We start from the raw sequence: 21,198 nt of genomic DNA on the forward strand, positions 1-21,198 counted from the left end.
TGTATGCTTGTGTGTCTTTTATAAGGGGGCAGTGACCGAGAGGGGACAGTCCCTCTGAGAGAGAGAGCATCGGGTATAGTGGCAGAAAAAGGACAGTCCCTGTGAGAGAGCATAGAGTATAGTGACAGTTCCAGTCCCTGTGAGAGAGCATAGAGTATAGTGACAGAGCAGTTCCAGTCCCTGTGAGAGAGCATAGAGTATAGTGACAGAACAGTTCCAGTCCCTGTGAGAGAGCATAGAGTATAGTGACAGAGCAGTTCCAGTCCCTGTGAGAGAGCATAGAGTATAGTGACAGAGCAGTTCCAGTCCCTGTGAGAGAGCATAGAGTATAGTGACAGAGCAGTTCCAGTCCCTGTGAGAGAGCATAGAGTATAGTGACAGAACAGTTCCAGTCCCTGTGAGAGAGCATAGAGTATAGTGACAGAGCAGTTCCAGTCCCTGTGAGAGAGCATAGAGCAGCAGTGCGCAAACTGGGGGGCGCGAGATTGTCTGCGGGGGGTGCGGGATTTACAGAGGCCCTGCGCGCTTCCCGAAGGCACTTAAATGAAGTGTCGGGGAAGCGGAGAAGGCCTCTATAAACTGCACTTACCTTGCTTCTGTAGACGTGTCGCCATGGCAACGCGGCGTCAAATGACGTCGCAAGGTCATGTGAGACGTCATGACACCGACGCCGGAGGCAAGGTCAGAGGCGGGGGGCGAGCATAGAGGGGAACAACCGGCAGGGGGGCGCAGGGAAAAAAGATTGCGCTCCCCTGGCATAGAGTGTAGTGACAGAAAAGTGACAGTCCTCATGAGAGAGAGAGCATAGATCTCCCCCTGCTTGCCCCCAACCTTACCTTTCCTCCAGCATCAGCGGCGTCATTTGACTCCGCGTTGTCATAGCGACATGTCGCCAGAAGCCACCAGAAAGAAGGTAAGAGATATACTGCGATATAAGAGATATACGGCTTTGCGTGCTCCCCCGGCATTTTTTAAATGTTGTGGGGAAAAGCGCGGGGCCACTGGAAGAGCCGCCCCTCCACCCCCCCAGAAAATTTTGCGCCCCCAGTTTGCGCATCCCTGGCATAGCGTATAGTGACAGAAAAGTGACAGTCACAGGAAAGAGCCTAGTGACAGTCACTGTGAAAAAATAGCCAAACAGATATACAGTAGACAGTGACAGAAAAGAGACCGTTACTGAGCAGGGCACAGAGACCTCAGGGAAAAGCCACCGTGAGAAGGATCATAATGACAGAGGAAATGACAGTCACTCTGTGGAGGGGACAACAGAGACAGACAACAAGACAGAATCTGGACAATCACTGTAAGACAAGACGGGACAGTATAGAATTGAAAATGAAGAGGAGAAGAGAGGGTAGTGACTGTGTGAAGAAGCTGCTCACATTAACCCCACTGCTGTCAGAAGCTATGTGCAGTATCTGCAAATCTCTCTGGCATCGAGCAACACTCAAATCAATAAATCATTAGCTTCAATGTTTCTGCCTCGAGCAGGGGGGTAAAGATACGCGTAGAAACCTTGCAGGGGTTAATTCCTCCTTGTCCTTTCCCTGCGCTATACATGCAGAGTAGTCATTAGGATTGCCTGCACATGAACGCGAGCCCAATTTCTTCACGCCTCTGAAAGTGCCATAATTACAGTCTGTCTGCTTCCCGTCCAATATCCAAACAAATCAGAGAATTAATAATGAACAAAGAGGAAGAGATGAAGGACCCGCGGAGGGTGGGAGGAGGTGATGGACACCGTGGGTCTGATTGCTCAGATTATTAAAACTGCAGTTTGTTGCATCTTTCCCGGTATTTGTGTCTGTTTAGAGCACTTCAGTGAATTTACTGTACTCACAGAAATGCCCATGTCTTTATGATGCAGTCCTACATAGGACCAAATAATGTCAGCTGTATGTATAATACATTACTTAGATTGTACGCTCCCCAGGTCTGAGTTTCTGAATACACTGTGGGCGTTATGTAAATAAAGACATACATAATACTGTACGTTAAACCCCTCGCTGTCAGAATACACCCACATTAAGGCGGTTATAGTCCCTCTGACAATCAGGAAGTCAAAATTATGCGATTGAGGACTTTCTATATCAGACAAGTGTTTTGGAAACGTTGGCTGGGAGTCAGTAAGCCGCGATTCGGACATCGCCCCCCAATGGGGCGGTAAAGGCTATGGACTTGCATGGTAGTTCTTGCCACGTCGGGCGCAATGTCTCGCGTCGCCGGCTTCATGGCTCCCAGCCATTGTATCCTGAATTTTATTGCTTTACTCTTCTTACATGTTCCCTCTTAAAAACGAGGATTTTATGGGTAATTAATAGAGCATACCACCTATTCATTCTCTAATGAGTGAGCGTGTGATGTGCAGCAAGGAGAACATATTCATATTTATTGGAGCAGTTAGGGGAGACGTTATAGGGGAGCTGTTATTGGAACAGTTGGGAGAGGAGTGATAGGGAGCAGAGTTTAGCTAGATTATAGTAGGTTATAGGAAGCGGGTATTAAAACAGTTAGGGGGAAAGCTGACTAGCATAGTATTGTATCAAAGATTGTACAATGAATTGTCTGTTATCCTCTTTCTTTTGTGTTGATTAAATGTGCCAGAGCTAGAGTTGCGTTAACCTGTGTGCCTAAGGCCGCGATTATAGTGGAGGCGTGCGTGCGCGCCTACGGAACAAATGTATGTACACTCATGATGCCGCCCATAGAGCGCGCGACCGATGAGACGCGACCGAACGCGCGATCCTGGAGAAGACAAGAATGTTATCTTTGCCGCGCGATGGCCGGGTCACGTGCGCGGGTCACCCAAGAAAGGCGAACCGCTCATGTGACGTCGCCTTCGACCTCAGTGCAGGTTTCGGGCAAGCGTGACTTCACGCGCTCGGTAGCACGCACGCCGCCACTATAATCGCGGTCTAAGAAATCAGCGTTACCTGGAAGAAACAAGAACAGCAGCTTCACATTTAATATCAGACAATCTTTAAATGCAGAGAGCGCACTCTTGTGGCACAGTGTAGCAATGCAATTACATGAGAGGCACCTGCGACTTTCACGTAATGCTGCTCATATAGCACAGTGTAATAGGCCCCTCTAGTGGTAGAAGCATTGTAGTGAAAAAATGACAATCTGTCATTGCTTGTTGATAGAAAGGCTCCTTTTGTATATATGTATGTACAGTATGTATGCATGTATATCTTTATTTATATAGCCCCATCCAAGTACATAGCGCTTTACAGCAGTAATCCATGGGACATAATATTATAACATCTAATGGGAATAAGCGCTTCAGACATAAAACAATAGGAAAAGGAGTCTCTGCCCCGAAGAGCTTACAATCTAAGTGGAACGTGGAGAGAGCTTCCAGAGACAGAGTTACAGTGGTGGTGTTGTGGTAAGTGCGTCTGCAAGGGGTCATGGTAAGTGAATATGAGATGTATAGTTTCAGCCAACGGAGCAAACCGAAAGCTCCATTAAAGAAGTGTGTTTTAACACGGGCCTTAGAGGTGCAGAGAGGGGCTGCTAGTCGGATATTGAGGGGAAGGGCATTCCAGAGTTGTGGGGCAGTAAGTGATAGAGGTTTTAGGGGGGAGAGGGCTTTAGATGCAGAAAGGGTAGACAGAAGACATCCTTGAGCAGAACGCAATAGTTTGGCAGGTGTATAGTGAGAAATTAGGGCTGACGTGTAAGGAGGAGCAGAAGAGTGTATAGCCTTAAAAGAGAGTTACATTTTGTAAGTAATACAGAATTTAATAGGAAGCCAGGAGAGATGCTGAGACAGATTTAGTTGTAAATCAAAGAGCGGACAGTAGAAGGTTACAATAATCGAGACGGGAGAGAATGAGGGCTTGCGTAAGTTTTAGCAGTAGAGTGAGAGGAAAGGGCGTGTCTTTGCAATTTTACGAAGGAAAAAAATTGACAGTGATGGAGTACTGGTTGCACAGCAGACAGAGAAAGAGATAAAGAAACTGTTATCCGATTACTAATTCTAAATATTTTGAATCGGTCAGTCGGAGTGTTTTAGGCCGAAATCCCCGTAGACTTCACTAGGGATTTTCTTATATATATAATTTACCCGATAAAATGATGACTGGAGCAGAAACTGAATCCAGAAGCTCGTGTATCCAAAACCAACACTTTTACACCACTCCTTCACTGAAAAGGCTTTGATGCACCAACATTTCAAACTTGCTGGATGGTCTACCACTGAAGAGGCTTCTGCTTCTCTGCTGACCCTTGTTGGTTGTGATTAATTGTGTCAGACCCGTTGTTTTTTTTTTCCTCTGAGCGTGATGCTGCCCAGAGGCATGCTGGGATACATTCTGAAAGTCAATGCCCCAAAACCAAATTGTAATCTGGGCAGTGACAGAGCTTTGGCATCAGCACACATTGCTAGAGTCCATTGTCATCAGACTCCTAACATCTCTCTGCCGTCCAGCCAGAACGCTGAAGCATTCCTGTAATTGCTGAGACCTGCTCTCTCTCATCACTTCAGACGTGAAAGGTAAGAGCAAGACTAACGGGCGTGTTGGGAATTTAATGTGTCGCTTTTGGTCATTGTAAATAACAGGCTGTGTCTACGTGTTGAGATATACAGTACAGGTGTAAAAGTAGCCAGACACAGTAATGAGGCAGTGGAGATGGACAAACGGGTGCTATGTGGTATAGGAAAAGGTGTTAGCTTCTGCAGGGGAATGCTATTAAAGGGGAAATTCAAAGTAAGCCAAAGACACATTTTTATTTGTAAACGTATTAGCTTCCTTACAAAGATTAAAACACTCGTATAGTATCTAAGTTTTACTTATTTGTATCTTGTGAGAAAAAAAACATATTTTTCCCCTGAACACTGAATTGAAGCATATCAGCTCCTTATGTTTATCTTTATGACTAATAGGGTCTTCATAATTACTTTGTAAATGAATACAAGGGAAAAAGAAGAATTTACCTGTGGCTTTGAGGCCTGACAAACAGTCTTATCACCAAAAGACATTAGGTTAAGTCCATAACCTCCCTAAGATTTGGAATGTTGAAAGATTCAAATATTATTTAAAAATACATTTGTATATTATAACCCATTTAACATGTTACTGTCCTTAGTTCACTTCTGTCCTAGGAGAGACTGGCCCTTTAAAAAATCGCAGGTAAAACATTCATACTCCTGTGTCCAATTCATGTCCGGGAGGATGTACATAGAATAGAAGAGGACATCGCAACCAGCTAATTAATAAATACTAGGAAAGACTAAAGCACCTCAACATTTGCGGCCCAGGAGAATAGAGAGAGGGGAGAGAGGATATGAGCGAGGAGGGAGAGGGGAGATGAGAGAAAGGAGGGAGGGAGAAGGGATGAGAGATAAAGGAGGGGGACTGGAGATGACAGAAAGGAGGGAGAGGGGAGAGAAGAGAGGAGCGAGAAGGGATGACAGATAAAGGAGGGAGAGGGGAGATGACGGAAAGGAGGGAGAGGGACAAGAGAGGGTGGAGAGGGGATATGAGAGCAGAGGGAGGGGTTCTCTCCCATTAACATATTAGCTAATGGCAGCATCATTAGCTAAAACACATCAAAGGTAAAAAAAAAAGTGTAGATTAACATTTTGCCTGTGTAGACAACACTTACATGGTAAAACAATGTAGCCTGAATGTTTTTGTGTAATCAGTATTAATAAATAATCCAGCTAAATCATCCCAAGTAATAGCCTTTGTAGCCATAAATACCATCACGTGGAGATCCCCTGCTCTTTTTTTCTTTTTACTATATATGAATAATTTCAAAAAGTTTTGAAAAAGTTTTACTTTTTACAACTAAGCAAAAAGAGCGCTTTACCCTTTCACCAGTGGCGTCGACTGCCTGAGGCGTGGCAGGCCACCCTGCAAGGGTGTTAAAACTTTTAGGGTGTCGGCCGCCTACATGGTGCCACAAGGCTTAGCACTGTTTAGCGAATTCGGCCCCAAATCATGTAACGTTCTGCAGAGCTTATGCCATCTCAATGTGACCCTGGGAGACATTGATTGCGTTGCCAGAGCGGGTCACTGTTATGTCCCGGCAGCCGAGTGTGAAGGTCATTTTCCAAACGAGACGTCCTCTGGAAACTAATTATCTCCCACAATAAAATATATTCTTTTTAAAAAGCAAGAGCATAAATGGATGGGCGTCAGGTTCCGGATTGATTTTCTGAATGTTTCATTCGTTGGTTTTTATGATCAAAAGGGGACAGCAGCGTTTTCCTCTCACTAGTATATATAAAATCTATACAGAATTGTCCTGCATGTTAATAATAGCTGATAGGGCATTTTATTGTATTTGCCAAAGCAACGTGTTTATCAATATTCCCTCCTGTTTCCTTTCTTTAACTGTTAGATGTTATTCTTAGAGGGTTTATCAATTGAGTTTTGGTTGAGTTTTAAAATAGAGGCAGATAACAGGGTTTGCAGGAATCAATGATCCGCCAACCTCGTTTGTTTATGGGAAAGGATAGCCGGCTGGCAACAGCTGGTGGGAGATGATAATGGCCTCCCGGAGAATATCGCACACAGGTAACATACACGGCAGAGAATCTGCAGGTGGCTGTGATCATGTGACCAGGACAGCGCCCAATCACTTGCACCATGTATGAATCAGAACACTTGGGTCACAATTCTTCCTGTAAAGCAATGAGGAAATAAAGGTAAATTAGTGATCAATGGATGTGTGTTAACGTATGGGCAGACCCAGGGGGGCCAACTGGCCTTCATCAGCGTCCCCCCCTATGCGTCAATGTAAGGAACTATATACTGTAATATGCAAATACCCCTGACTTAAAGACCATACGTTTTGCCCTAAACAATGTTGTTACACAAAATGTACCAATTGTGATTGAATTGCTAGATTTGAGCCTATGAATATCTTTGTTGTCAGTTTTAGATGATGGCAAACCCTCATTTGACCGTCCAAATGAAAGACGCAACATTCAATGTAACCGCACATAGGGCCAGATTCACAGAGGTCGGTTGATTCAGGGCTCATAATGTCATTTGACCAAAATCAGTAAAGGACGTTATTTTTCTTGAGGTTAAGGCATGTCCACAAAGCGAATTATATGCAAAAACAATGTCCGTAGTATATCTAATTAGCATAGGCTTAACACCATGTTAAGATTACACAACCTTGGCAGGGGCGGAACTACCATTGGTGTAGCAGGTGCAAGGCAACGGGGGTCCCACGTCCTTAAGGGGTCCACTGTGCGCTGCAGAAGATGGGGGAGCAGACTTTTTCAGGCTTGGTGCTGCTTTAGGGGGAGGGGCAAAAATATTTTTGCACTGGGACCCCACTTTCACTAATTCCACCTCTGAAACTTGTGTTGACTTCCCATACTGACACCGAAATAGGGGATTTACTGGAAAGGGAGAGAGTCCTATTTTGTAAGTACCACGTCACTTAGATACCGCCCCAAACTTTCCTTTAGACAATACGTAGAGAGATACTTGTTAACTGGCATAGTACCTGGGAAGTATACTTATTGAGATTAGCAAAATATATACAAATGTCTTAAATTAGCCTGTTTCCCAATTACCTCCAGTATGTTCTGTTTTGTGACTAGTAAATGCATCTTTATCCAATCCCTGACCGGCTCACATATTAGGGATGTCATAACTTCTATATGGCATCCAAACTGAGCCTTATTTTTGATCCTGAAGTGTTTGGTACAGTATTATGTTCAAGTTTAATGTACTACTAGCCAACGGATTACTGCTTCAACTAACCTTTCAGTACATGTAGATCAGGAGTTGGCTCTTTTATGAATAGAATATAGAAAGATGGCCAGTTGCTAAATGGTCCATATATTGCAATGACATACAGTATATTGTATCAAAGGTGCAAATAAATCATATGTAAGACGCTTGTTAACAAGTTCCATACATACTACCACCGGAGGCAAACCAGGCCAGAAAAAAACTGATATTTTTTTGTTACTGTATATCCCACTAGGATTGTAAGAATATAGACAAGACTTTCCAGTCACAGTCTTACAGGTCTTATCAAACTAAATCTGCAAGTTCAATAGCACAACACCTGCTTTAACTGGACACATTGGCAACATTTTTAGATGCATACATTGCAAGTTCCATGAACTCTTACACTGAACATGTGCAGTACACTCAATATGCCTGCCAAAGCTAACCATTATACGTACAGATCATGCTCGTATATGACATATGGTACTCTCAAAGGGCCAAACCACACTTAGTTCTGTTTCCATGCTCCATTCCAATTTTCCCTAGCTACGTTACCGTGTGTCCTGACCGATTTCAAATTCCGTCCAGAATTATGGTGCATACCCGTACATTATAATCACAATTACAGTACGTACCCGTACAATATAACCACAATTACGGAGTATACCAGTACATTATAACCACAATTAAAGTACATACCAGTACATTATAACCACAATTACAGTACATACCAGTACACTATAACCCCGGTTACCACACCAATCGGTATATTGAAATCACAATTACAGTACATGCCCGTACACTATAAATCCACTTAGAGTACCAACTGGTATATTATAACCACTCTTACGGTACAAACCAGTACATCAAAACCACAAAAGCAGTACCTATTGGTACATTATGACCAAGATTATTGTACCTACCAAACCCTATACTACAATTACAGTACATATAATTATATTATAGCTACAATCACCGCGTATGCCTTTGTATTGTAGGCGCAAATACATTGCATACCAGTAGATTAGAACCACAAAAAAACTTACTTACCTACAATTACATCATCACTACCATACCCATGACCCCCCGCGCATTCTACCCCGAATGTCGTACATACCATTATATTACAGCTTCAATTACAACTATCTGTATAATCCTCCCCTTCAGAGAATGGGGGAGGGAGTTTGTTTGTCTATTAAGGGCATGTTCCTTAACTCAAAACAAGAAATGGTGACAGGACCTCCTTAACACACAACTATAGACACAAACATATTTACAGCACTCACAGTGAGGCTTCAGTTTGAACTCTGAGGAATCTGTTTCTAAAACATTGGGAGGATCTATATATACCCTTCTATTTCCCTATAGTGACATCACTGGTCACAAGATATACAAACATCTTTTAAATATACAACGGGGACAACGTTACAATATTTAAACATATACATTTTAAACACATACCATAATACATTCAGCCGCATAGATTTCTTGTTCTTCTCTGTGCATACTAATACCACAGTATTAGAAATGGCATACCGGAACCGCTGAGACATCATCATTCACCTACGGTGCCGTTGCTTCTGTAGGTACACCAACCAGAGTTCCTTTTTGGGGGACATCTTGGTGTCCTTGCTCCCGTCCTTTCTTGTGTGAACAACCAGTATGCTCTTCAACTCTCCGGTCTCCTCGGCGGCGGGCACTCGCTTGCCGTACAGTGGACGTGGCTCTATATTATCTCCTGGAAAACGAGTTGAGACGTCTATCTCACTGGAATTGTTGCTGCCCGGTGCAGGAGAAACATATAGGGACATTCTTGAAGTCCCTAAACTATGAACTCTGTAAATAGCACCTGCCACATTCAGATTTTGCTGTGGGTGACAATTCTCCACCAAGGTGCCTATAAATGGCACACAGCCTGGAAGAATTCTTTATCCTGCATGAAAATCACTAAGAACCCGCCTGGGATCTCCTTCCTCCAAGTGCGTGACTGTGACAGCAGGCACATTAGGCTCCATATTGAGCTGAGGTAGCGATATTGAAATGTGTTCAATTGTGGGGAAGAACACTACTAGAACAACTGTAATCTGGGGAAACGTTACTCAGCAGGGTGTGGCTTCAGCAAACGTGCTTTTCTCATCGTGACAAAGGCCCTCCCCTATCAAGACTGTCTAAGGCTGAGTCTCCGGTGGCCGCTGCCGCAAGCACTACGGCGTGCGTGGTGGGAACAAGATCTGCTCCTCTGTGGTGCTGGGCCCTGTAGCTGCCTGCACGCGCATGTAAAAGACAAGGAGTGCTGGCCACATCACAGCGGCGGTTTAGGCAATGAGGGCAAACAAGTCGTGTGACATCATAGCTGGGCCACCACCTAACCCCCCTGTCACAATCTCCCGCTCTTCTCCTGCAGCTCAACCACAGACCTCAGATCGCAGCTTTCACCCGTGCACACGCCGCCAGGCGCGCGTGCAGCAGTGAACTCTGGGGCCGTAGCCTAACTGTTTCCTTTGACTCTCATAGGACAGTCCATAATAGACATGGCCATACTTTCACGCCACTGGGGTAGACGGGCTCTACATATTAGTTGCACCCTTACCATAACTATATTTTTTGGGCACCCCTGCAAACATTTTTAAAGGTCCCTATGATGGAGCAGCTTCGAAGTTGGGGTCAGAAAGGAGCTCACACGCGACATTGCTGCAATGAAAGTCCTTTATTTTTCTCATAAGGGAAAGCAGGTTGCAGTACACTTTCACATGAAAAGAACAAACGGTTCAAAGTAAATAGCATAAATCTGCAAAACAACATGAAAGCCCTTAGACACTTGTAACAGGATGGGAGTCTGGGCTCTCCCATAGACAGGTGCTTTGGAACCGGTTTCCTCACAGATTGAGAGCAGAGAGAGAGCAGGATGTCTGCTGTCTGCCTTTTAAACCTCCCCTTTCCAATCAGCTAGCAGACCTACAAGCCAGGGTGTGGTGCCCTGGGTCTGGTAGAGTGAGAGAGTCATTTAACCTCTTGTATACTCCTTCACATACCTCCCCCTCAGAGTCTCTCCTCGCGCATTCACCTTTTGAACTATTCCTCCTTTCCTGGGACAACAAATATGCCTTTGCATGTAACTTACCGGCCCTATGTTGGACTCGGAAGGAGAAGGGCTGAAGGGCAAGGTATCAGCATGTGATTATACGGTTTGTGACCTTCATTGTGTGAAGCCATTTTAGGAGAGCATGGTCTGACCAGAGTAAATGTGGCACCAAGTATGTAATACCTGAGCACCAATACTGCACACTTTACCGGTCATGTTCTAAGCCTGCAGTACCCATACTTGTCCACCAGGATTGCTGCTGCTCTGCTAGCTCACTCAAGGAACATTCCAGACCCTGAAACTTGACACCTGTGCTCTGCCTCTCAGCCTGCCTATATAAACTTCCCCTTCCTGTTTCTTAGTGCCTGTTTATAATGGTTCCTCCAGCTTGTGCTAGGTACCTGTATTTGCTGCCCCTACTGCTATTGATCTGTTCCTGTTTTCTCGTTGCCGACCTCTGCTTGTGACTCCGACTACGCTATCTGCCACCTGCCTCTGACCTCTGCTTGTGACCCCGACTACACTATCTGCTGCCTGAGCAGAGGCTTGTGATCCCTACCACGCTCCCTGCTGTTCCTGCCACTGGGATCCACTCCAGCCAAAGATCAAACCTTGACAACCGCCAAGCACTCCTATATTAAGAGTTGGCCTGTTCCCTACTGAAATATAGGACCGGACACTCATTCAAATCTAAGTCCTGAGACAAAACGGCCCCTAAACCTATTTCTGAGACATCCACCTGAAGACTGAAGGATTTCTCAAAGTTCGAACTCTGTAAGACTGGCTCTGAAGAGAGTATCCTTTTAATCCCCTGAAACACCCTCCTCACATTGTGCTGTCCATTGGATCTTATTGGGTGCTACATTTTATGTTAGGTTGGTGAGTGGGGCCAGGTCCGTGGACAAATTTGGTACAAATTTCTTATAATACCCCGCTAAGCTCAGAAAGCTCTCACCTGCTTTTTTTGTCGTTGGCACCGGACAATCCAACAATGCCTGCACTTTGCTACATACTGGCTTTATTGGTCCATTGCTAAGTATATAGCCTAAGTACCTCGTTTCACTTCTACCTATTGAGCATTTTGCTGGATTGACAGTCAGGCATGTCTTTCTAAGGCTGAGTCCAGGGTTGCAACAGCCGTGCGGAGGCGCGCTGAGGCTGAGGGATAGTGTGTGCTTTCCCTGGCCTTGGTTAGCGCGCCGTCCGGGGGCGTGTCGGGGGCGGGCCAGTGACGTCACGGAGCTGGTTCGCCCTCATTGGGCGAACCGCTCACGTGACCGGCCCTGCGCTCCCATGAGCGCTTGAATCTAAAAATGTCATAAGACCCATGCGTCCGCATGCTTGCGGAAGCATGTGCGAGCCCCTGCTAAAGCTGCTCTCCTTGCGGCTGCAGGGGCTCACTGGTAAGCGGGAGCGCGCCTCAGCACAGGTCAGCGCCTAAGCGCTGACCATGCCCGAGGCCTTAGGAACCTTAATACTGCCAACACTTTACAAATACTGCCTTAATACTGCCAACACTGCCAAATGTGTTTCCCAATCCATAGTATAGATCAGCGGTGCGCAAACTGGGGGGCGCGCAAGATTATGTAGGGGGGGCGCAGGCTGCGTGTGGAGAAACCTGGGGGCGGGCAGAGCTGTGCACGGGCGGCCAGAAGCTCCGTGCAGAGGCTGCTTCCAGTTCTCTGCTGTGTCTTGCAGAGGGGGCGGGGCCTTGCAGAGGGGGCGGGGCCTTGCTGCGGGGCCTTCCCTGCACACAGACAAGCCCTTCTCCTCCTGTCTTTTACCCGCCCGTTTTCAGCAGCACATGGGGGGACCGGAGCAGGTTTAGTTACACACACACACGGTGGGTGGAGGGAGTGTGTGTGTGTGTGTGTGTGTATATGTAGAAATGTGTGTGTATATGTGTGTGTGTGTGTGTATATGTGTGTGTGTGTATATGTAGAAATGTGTGTGTATATGTAGAAATGTGTGTGTATATGTATGTGTGTGTATATGTATATGTGTGTGTATGTGTTTTGTGTGTATATGTGTGTGTGTGTATATGTATGTGTGTGTGTGTATATATGTGTGTGTGTGTGTATCTATATATGTATGTGTATGTGTGTGTGTATATATAAAGTATGTGAATGTGTGTGTGTGTGTGTGTGTGTGTGTGTGTGTGTGTGTGTGTGTGTGTGTGTGTGTGTGTATATCTATATATATATGTGTGTGTGTGTGTTTGTGTGTGTATATATATATGGATTGTTGTGTGTGTGTGTGGGTGTGGGTGTTGGGATTGAGTGTTGTGTGTGTTGGTGGTGATTATGTGAGTGTTGGTTGTGACTGTGTGTGTAGTGATTGAGTGTGTGCTGTGTTGGTTGTGATTTGAGTGTGTGTTGTGTGTGTGTGTGTGTGTGTTGTGATTGAGTGTGTGTGTTGGTTGTGGGTGTTGTGATTGAATGCAGCGTTGCACAAACTGAGGGGGGGACGCCCCAGGCGCAAGATTATTTAGGCGGGGCGCGTGCAGCAAAACCTGGTTGTGCAGGCGAAAAAGATGTGCGCGCGGGCGGCCAAATAGAATAGTGCAGGTGGGGCCACGTGATTCGGAGGTACGCGGAGGAGCACGCCCCAGCGCTGTGATGTCAAACGCCCCTCCCTCCGGTGTCTGCCTACAATAGCACTGTGGTCCTGCTCTCCTCCGCTGGCAACCTGCCTAGCTGCGATCCTCTTCATGTGAGAGGGTAGGCTGCCAATATATCAATCATACTATGAATGTACAGAAATAATAAAAAAAAGTGTAAACACTTCCCCGCTCGTGCTTGCAAAATTATGCAGGACACCCTGTGCTCATGCTTGGAGAGTTGGTGATGTCACCGCTCTCAGCGGCAGCGTGGACGCAGCCTAATTTTGCAAGAGCGAGCTGTTGAAGTATGTAAGTATTTAGGCTGCGCTTATAGTGCCGGCGACGTAACGTCGCCCGAAAACAAATGCATTGTCGCCGCCGCGTGCGCTTATAGTAAGCGTGACGTGGCGACGCGATTTTTTGAAGCTGGCAATATTTGATTTTTAAGGGGCTGTCGCCTCATATGACAGCCCCTGAACCAATCAATGGCCTGGTCGCCCACGCCGCCGCCGCAAAGCGAAATACAACTTTCGCTAGCGGCGACGGGTGACGTCGCGGGCACTATATGCGCGGCCTTAGACATATTTGTATTTACATTGTATACCGTTTAATAAAGGGTTTTTTTCATGGGATTTTGATTACATCAGGCAGGGGGGGCCCGAGAAATTTCATGGATAAAAAGGGGGGCTCGGCATAAAAAGTTTGCTCACCCCTGGTATAGATGACTACGTCATCAAAGTAGACTACTGCATATTTGTTATGGGGTAACAATAGCTGCTCCATCAGCTTCTGGAAGGTAGTGGAAGCATGGTCCAAAAATAGAAATAGAAATAGACCAAAGGGAGTTGCAAAAGCAGTCTTTTCCTGCAAGTTTCTGTTAAAGGGATCTGCCAATATCCCTTAGTTAGATATAATGTAGTGATATAATTGGCCTTCCCTAGCCTCTCCAACAATTCAACTCTGGGCATGGGGTAGGCATCGAATTTAAGAACGCATTTACTTTTCTAAAAAAACGATACAAAAACTTGTAGATCCATCAGGTTTAGGAACTAACATAATGGGGCTTCACCACTCACTCTGTGACCTTTCTATCATACACAATTTGAGCATGTTTTCCAGTTCTGTTTCTACATCCCTTAATTTTTCAGGAATTCAGTAATGTCTTTTTTTCACTTTCTTACCTTGTTCAGTTTCGACATGGTGGGCAATCAGATGTGCTTTCTCTGATAATGGAGAAAACATATAAATAAATTGTTTAACCGTAGCTTGTGCCGGTACTTTCTGTTCTAAGGAAAGATTCTCCCCCAGTTGGACACTCCCCCTTTTTCCATGGGTCTACCTGTGGTTTCAAATCTAACTCCTCTCTTATTGACAGACTATATAACAGACTTTCTTGAGCTTTCTAGGGCTTCAAAAGATTTATATGATAAAATGTGTTTTTCTTTTCTCTGGCTGCAATATTTCATAGTCTATAGGTCCTACTTTTCATGTTAACTCAAAAGGGCCTTGCCATTTTGCCAATAACTTCCACTCTGTAGTCGGAAGAAGGAGTAAAATCAACTCTCCTGGCTGAAATTCTCTTGTGCGAGCCCTTTATAATACAGTAATGCATTTCTTGTGCTTTTTGTACCTCTCATAGATTGTCCTGTGTAAACACTCCTAGAGTTTTAAACCTTTCTAAGTTTGAATATGTACTGGAAGAGAAGGCTTGGAAGAAGTTCATCCCAATGCCATGTATCAGTGGAAATAAACTTCCTTAACATATTTAATTGTTTTATTGAAGTGTTCAACTAGCCAATCTTTTTGGGGATGATACGCCTTGGTTCATACCAACTTTAATTTTAATTGGCCTCCTTTATGAGCCTGAACATAACATTTGTTCCCTGATTTGTTCCCTGATCTGTTAAAATTTTGTGAGGAAACCCACCTCTGAAGAAGATCTTCATTAGATCGGTAGCTATAACCATAGCAGATGTTGTTCTTAAAGGAATTGCTTCCAGGCACCTGATTGCATAATCTACTATTACGAGTATATATTGGTACCCTGCAGAACTTTCTTCCATGGGATCAACAATGTCAACCCTTATCCTACCATTAGAATAGGTACCAGAGGGACTTTGGCTTTCCCTTTTGTGGCAATCTTGCACTCGGGACATGAAGCACAGAAATCTACTACCACTCTAAAAATCCCAGGCCAAGGGATTGGTAAGGGAGTGTTATCTATTCTCTGCTCTTCCACACGAAACAAGTCGCTGACTATTTTGGGGAACATCTGACCCTTACAACCTGAGGAGCACCTACTTTTTTCTCTCGCCAGCGCTGCCTTTTGGTTTTCAGCAGCGGAATAATAATGCCGTAAAAGGTAACAATTCTCCCAGTGTTACTATCAAAGTAGTTAAGAGGAATGGTTAGTGATTAATGCGCTCCAGCGCTGGATCCATGTAATTAAAATAATGCAGGCAGGTGTTGGGATTGGGGCTAGTGAGATATATAAGGATGTAGAGTCCCCTAGCAGACCCAATGTCCCTAGATATGGGGTAGATAGCAATGTCCCCTGCCAATTCTTCATAGGGATGGTCCCTGGACTTACAGCATATAACAGTGAACAAATAAAGAGAATAATACTCACATATATATGCCCCAATCCAATTGTCCTGGTTGACGTGCAGCCAAGTGCTTGAGGTAACGAAGAGAAAGAGAAACTGGCGCACAGCCAAAGGAGTGGGTCACCAACAGAATGAATGAAAAAATGATCCTTTATTGGTCCATATTGGAAATGGAGGTAGATACCCTCCTACGCGTTTCGTGTATCAAAATACACTTTATCAAGGAGTTAATTTTGATACACGAAACGCGTAGGAGCCTTGGAGCACACTTGCGCTTAGATTGCCTGCAAGACAGGATTCAAGTGAGCTGTGAAGCGCTGATCGGACTCCTTTTTTTCTATCTTCCCCTCTGCCATAGAAAAGCATGGTAGTGGGGCTTGCGACCAATCCCAGTGCTGATTCATCTGACGGACCAACAGGAAGCCAGGGCTCACCTCCCTTGGATCAATCAGGGCTGGAGGCAGGTTCCCAGAGTTAAAGGACTTTGTGGAGGGAAGTTCTAATGGGCCAATGAGCACATCACTTACCAAAGGGACTCGGCAACGGCTTCCCCTGGCCGAAGGAATATCTCCCTTTGGGCTGGCGCCACACTGGCTGGGTAGGCAGCAAATTTTATTTATTTATTTTATTTATTTATAAAGTAATACATTGAAAGTTACCTCTCGTTTTCAAGTATGTCCTGGACATAGTTAATATGACAAATAATACATGGTTACAAATACAGTTACATAAATGAACAGGGTATCTATCTATATATATATTTCTCAAACCGTTGTATGCCTCTCTGTCTGTCCTGTGTCTCCCTGTCCCTAGGGGCAATCACATTGGACCTTTGGCCCGTCACTCCGCCTCAGGCCAATGAGATGGCTCCCTTGGCCTGCCCGCCCCTGCACACCTCTCATTGGCCTGAAGCGGAGTGACGGGCCAAGGGGCTCTCTCTCTCTCTCTCTCTCTGTCTCTCTGTCTCTCTGTCTCTCTGTCTCTCTCTCTCTCGCCGCCCTGCACCAGCTCCCGGACGGAGGGGAAGCGCGGCCCTCCTGCCACAGCCGCCAACTTCAAGCTCCTCGCTCTCAACCGGCTCCCGGATGGAGGGGAAGTGCGGCACGGCCCTCCTAACCCAGCCGCCAACGCTCACTTACCTCCCCGGCGCTACCTCCCCGGCCGCTGGGGGGCCAAGCAGCCTCCTCGGATCTGCGCCAGTCCAACTCCCCACCATCTCTCACTCCCGTCGTGTGTGTGTGTGGAGAGGGACATTTTACTCCTGCCAACAATTTGTGCCTCACTTTCACCCCTACCCCTGCCCTTCACCCCCCCTACCCCTGCCCTTCACCCCCCACACCTGCCCTTCACCCCACCTACCCCTGCCCTTCACCCCCCCTACCCCTGCCCTTCACCCCCCTACCCCTGCCCTTCACCCCCCTACCCCTGCCCTTCACCCCCCCTACCCCTGCCCTTCACCCCCCCTACCCCTGCCCTTCATCCCCCCCTACCCCTGCCCTTCACCCCCCCCTACCCCTGCCCTTCACCCCCCCTACCCCTGCCCTTCATCCCCACCTGCCCCTGCCCTTCATCCCCACCTACCCCTGCCCTTCTCCCCACCCACCCCTGCCCTTCACCCCTACCCCTGCCCTTCACCCCCCCTACCCCTACCCTTCACCTCCCTACCCCTGCCCTTCAACCCCCCCACACCTGCCCTTCACCCCCCCTACCCCTGCCCTTCTCCCCCCTACCCCTGCCCTTCACCCCCCCCCCCCACCCCTGCCCTTCACCCCCCCTACCCCTGCCCTTCACCCCCCCCTACCCCTGCCCTTCACCCCCCCCCACCCCCTGCCCTTCACCCCCCCTCCCACCCCCTGCCCTTCACCCCCCCTCCCACCCCCGCCCTTCACCCCCCCCCCCTCACCCCCTGCCCTTCACCCCCCCCCCACCCCCTGCCCTTCACCCCCCCTCCCACCCCCTGCCCTTCACCCCCCCTCCCACCCCCTGCCCTTCACCCCCCCCACCCCCTGCCCTTCACCCCCCCCCACCCCCTGCCCTTCACCCCCCCTCCACCCCCTGACCTTCACCCCCCCTCCACCCCCTGACCTTCACCCCCCCCACACCCTGACCTTCACCCCCCCCCCACCCCCTGACCTTCACCCCCCCACCCCCTGACCTTCACCCCCCCACCCCCTGACCTTCACCCCCCCACCCCCTGACCTTCACCCCGCCCCACCCCCTGACCTTCACCCCCCCACCCCCTGCCCTTCACCCCCCCACCCCCTGCCCTTCACCCCCCCACCCCCTGCCCTTCACCCCCCCACCCCCTGCCCTTCACCCCCCCACCCCCTGCCCTATACCCCACCCCTGCCCTACACCCCCCCCACCCCTGCCCTACACCTCCCCACCCCTGCCCTACACCCCCCCACCCCTGCCCTACACCCCCCACCCCTGCCCTTCACCCCCCTACCCCTGCCCTTCACCCCCCCTACCCCTGCCCTTCACCTACCCCTTCACCTACCCCTGCCCTTCACCCCCCTACCCCTGCCCTTCACCCCCCTACCCCTGCCCTTCACCCCCCCTACCCCTGCCCTTCACCCCCCATACCCCTGCCCTTCACCCCCCTACCCCTGCCCTTCACCCCCCACCCCCTGCCCTTCACCCCCCACCCCTGCTCTTCACCCCCCCTACCCCTGCTCTACACCCCCCCCCTACCCCTGCTCTTCACCCCCCCTACCCCTGCTCTTCACCCCCCTACCCCTGCTCTTCACCCCCCCCTGCCCTTCACCTACCCCTGCCCTTCACCTACCCCTGCCCTTCACCTACCCTGCCCTTCACCTACCCCTGCCCTTCACCCCCCCTACCCCTGCCCTTCACCCCCCCTACCCCTGCCCTTCACCTACCCCTGCCCTTCACCCCCTCCTACCCCTGCCCTTCACCCCCCCTACCCCTGCCCTTCACCCCCCCACCCTACCCCTGCCCTTCACCCCCCACCCCCTACCCCTGCCCTTCACCCCCTGCCCTTCGCCCCCCACCCCCTACCCCTGCCCCCCACCCATTACCCCTGCCCTTCGCCCCCTGCCCTTCGCCCCCTGCCCTTCGCCCCTCACCCCCTACCCCTGCCCCCCACCCATTACCCCTGCCCTTCACCTACCCCTGCCCTTCACCTACCCCTGCCCTTCACCCCCCTACCCCTGCCCTTCACCCCCCCTACCCCTGCCCGTCACCCCCACCCCCTGCCCTTCACCCCCCCACCCCTGCTCTTCACCCCCCTACCCCTGCTCTTCACCCCCCTACCCCTGCTCTTCACCCCCCCTACCCCTGCTCTTCACCCCCCCTACCCCTGCTCTTCACCCCCCCTACCCCTGCCCTTCACCTACCCCTGCCCTTCACCTACCCCTGCCCTTCACCCCCCCTACCCCTGCCCTTCACCTACCCCTGCCCTTCACCCCCTCCTACCCCTGCCCTTCACCCCCCCCTACCCTTGCCCTTCACCCCCCCTGCCCTACCCCTGCCCTTCACCCCCCACCCCCTACCCCTGTCCTTCACCCCCCACCCCCTACCCCTGCCCTTCACCCCCTGCCCTTCGCCCCCCACCCCCTACCCCTGCCCCCCACCCATTACCCCTGCCCTTCGCCCCCCTGCCCTTCGCCCCCTACCCCTGCCCTTCGCCCCTCACCCTTCTCCCCCTACCCCTGCCCCCCCCATTACCCCTGCCCTTCACCTACCCCTGCCCTTCACCTACCCCTGCCCTTCACCTACCCCTGCCCTTCACCCCCTCTACCCCTGCCCTTCACCCCCCACCCCCCCTACCCCTGCCCTTCACCCCCCCTACCCCTGCCCTTCACCCCCCTGCCCTTCACCCCCTGCCCTTCGCCCCCCACCCCCTACCCCTGCCCCCCACCTATTACCCCTGCCCTTCGCCCCTACCCCTGCCCCCCACCCATTACCCCTGGCCTTCACCTACCCCTGCCCTTCACCTACCCCTGCCCTTCACCCCGCCCTACCCCTGCCCTTCACCCCGCCTACCCCTGCCCTTCACCCCCTCCTACCCCTGCCCTTCACCCGCCCTACCCATGCCCTTCACCCCCCCCGCCCTACCCCTGCCCTTCACCCCCTGCCCTTCGCCCCCTACCCCTGCCCCCCACCCATTACCCCTGCCCTTCGCCCCCCTGCCCTTCACCCCCCCTACCCCTGCCCTTCACCCCCCACCCCCTACCCCTGCCCTTCACCCCCCACCCCCTACCCCTGCCCTTCACCACCTACCCCTGCCCTTCACCCCCCACCCCCTACTCCTGCCCTTCACCCCCTGCCCTTCGCCCCCCACCCCCTACCCCTACCCCCCACCCATTACCCCTGCCCTTCGCCCCCCTGCCCTACGCCCCTCACCCCCTACCCCTGCCCCCCACCCATTACCCCTGCCCTTCGCCCCCCTGCCCTTCGCCCCCCTACCCCTGCCCTTCACCCCCTACCCCTTCCCTTCGCCCCTCACCCCCTGCCCTTTGCCCCCCTGCCCTTCGCCCCCCACCCCCTGCCCTTCGCCCCCCACCCCCTCCCCCTGCCCTTCACCCCCCTCCCCGCCCTTCGCCCCCCACCCCCTCCCCGCCCTTCACCCCCCACCCCCTCCCTTCACGCCCCGCACCCACCCCGCCCTTCACACACCCCGCCCCTGCAATCCCGGGCAACGCCGGGTATATTAGCTAGTACATTATATACAATACATTGCATGCACAGTTAGAGGAGATGTATATTATAGGCTTATGTAACAGTTACAGACCAGATTAAAATGTGAAACAGCTTTAGTTTTGAAAGAACTTAAACTGGTGGTGGATGTGAGAGTCTCCGGTAGGTTGTTCCAGTTTTGGGGTGCACGGTAAGAAAAGGAGGAGCGGCCGGATACTTTGTTGAGCCTTGGGACCATAAACAGTCTTTTGGAGTCTGATCTCAGATGATAAGTGCTGCATGTGGTAGGGGTGAGGAGCTTGTTCAGATAGATGGGTAGCTTGCCCAGAAAGTATTTGAAGGCAAGACAGAAAAGGTGAACTTTGCGCCTAGACTCGAGTGACGACCAATCTAGTTCTTTGAGCATTTCGCAGTGGTGTGTGTTGTAGTTGCATTGGAGAACGAAACGACAAATTGAATTGTAGAGGGTGTCAAGCTTGCTAAGGTGGGTTTAGGGTGCCGAGCAATATACTATGTCTCCATAGTCTATAATTGGCA

At 49.7% G+C, this 21,198-nt stretch overlaps 1 protein-coding gene across 9 annotated transcripts in view; it reads left to right on the forward strand.

Annotated features, from left to right (window-relative positions):
* Window positions 1-4,354: 4,354 nt before the first annotated feature.
* SLC4A5 (solute carrier family 4 member 5) overlaps window positions 4,355-21,198 on the forward strand; it is a 193,343-nt gene continuing 176,499 nt past the window's right edge. For 5 of the 9 annotated variants that reach the window (XM_075601364.1, XM_075601368.1, XM_075601362.1 and 2 more), the window contains exon 1: window positions 4,356-4,501. The gene's annotated coding sequence lies outside the window, so the exon portion shown is untranslated. Of the gene's footprint in view, window positions 4,502-21,198 lie in introns of all 9 variants that reach the window. The other 4 variants (XM_075601361.1, XM_075601366.1, XM_075601363.1 and 1 more) reach the window with 2 other exon arrangements.

This window comes from Ascaphus truei, chromosome 5 (assembly GCF_040206685.1).
Source record: "Ascaphus truei isolate aAscTru1 chromosome 5, aAscTru1.hap1, whole genome shotgun sequence".
In the NCBI taxonomy this organism is placed as follows: Eukaryota; Metazoa; Chordata; class Amphibia; order Anura; family Ascaphidae; genus Ascaphus; species Ascaphus truei.